This window comes from Aplysia californica, unplaced genomic scaffold (genome assembly GCF_000002075.1).
Source record: "Aplysia californica isolate F4 #8 unplaced genomic scaffold, AplCal3.0 scaffold01268, whole genome shotgun sequence".
In the NCBI taxonomy this organism is placed as follows: domain Eukaryota; kingdom Metazoa; phylum Mollusca; class Gastropoda; order Aplysiida; family Aplysiidae; genus Aplysia; species Aplysia californica.
Window position 1 is genome coordinate 127,156 of NW_004798538.1, and position 1,156 is coordinate 128,311.

Genomic DNA, 1,156 nt, shown 5'->3' on the forward strand with positions numbered 1-1,156 from the left:
GGCGGGCTCAACACCTTTTATGTCAACTTGAAAGAATATTTTTGTGTGGATTGTACTGAAAAACATTGATCAAAGGCACAAAAATGGAAATTTTCGAATTTTCAAGAACTTTTGCTTAAGAGAAGTCACCAAACTTTGGCTGTTATTTTCTCCCAAATTTTAATTCTGAAACCAGGCGAACCCACCTCCTTCAATGGCAAATATCTCTTCTTCTTTCTAAGATAAATAGATATTTATTTTCATCGAAAGCACGGCAAATGAATAACCCTTAAGATGATACCAATAACATTGTATGCCCAAAACTTGACGAGCTCCTGATTTCACTGCATCGTGACACATTCATGATCTAATCAGTGCCTGTCAACTTTTTCTTTATCACCAACGCCCACTTTTGCCCCCTTCAATAGGCTGACGTTTGTGTTCCACCCACCTTCGTGTATTTGGGGCTTTCAACAACATTAATATTCACAACCATTGGGTTGTTCCCACCGCCCACCAAATTTACCAAAATCACACTCTAGTGGTGGGTGGTTGGCGGGTGCTCTGGTGTGGTTTTACTTCTTCTTTCCTGTCAAACATCGATCATCCTTATCCCCCCCCCTCTTCTTTTTTATGTTTGTTACTCTCTTGTAACATCTCTATTCTTCTGGCGCTCATATGACCTTATGCAGTTGCGAGCGCCGTAAAACCCTCTACTAAAACTAAAAACTAAACTCTCTAGTGGCCGATACTTCCCAGGTTTACAGGCATTGATTTGTATTGTTGTGTCTCATGAGGAGTGATTTGGGGTGGGGTGTGGAGGGGGGAAGGACATACGTTTTAAGACCTTATAATTGTGTCGCAAATGCCGTAAAACTTTCTACTAAAACTAAAAAGACAGACGTTTACAGTCTTTTTGTTTTTGCGGAGGGGATTTACTTGTTTTCTTTATAGAAAGATTAGTTGGTATAACACTACCCTACGGTGTGGATGACCATTTTTCGAATTCCCGTGAATGGTTGGGGGATGCTCTGGTGTGGTTTGCTTTTTCTTTCCTATCAAACATCTATCGTCTTCATCTCCATTTTTTATAGTAGAGAGTTTTACGGCGCTCACAACTGCATAAGGTCATATGAGCGCCAAGGGGTGGGTGTCAACAGAGAAGTCTTTACAGGGA

The 1,156-nt window shown here is 40.8% G+C and overlaps 1 protein-coding gene across 1 annotated transcript in view; it reads left to right on the top strand.

The window, feature by feature from the left end:
- LOC101852588 (calmodulin-regulated spectrin-associated protein 2) overlaps positions 1-1,156 on the top strand; it is a gene marked incomplete at both ends in the record, with an annotated part of 11,550 nt that overhangs the window by 1,799 nt on the left and 8,595 nt on the right.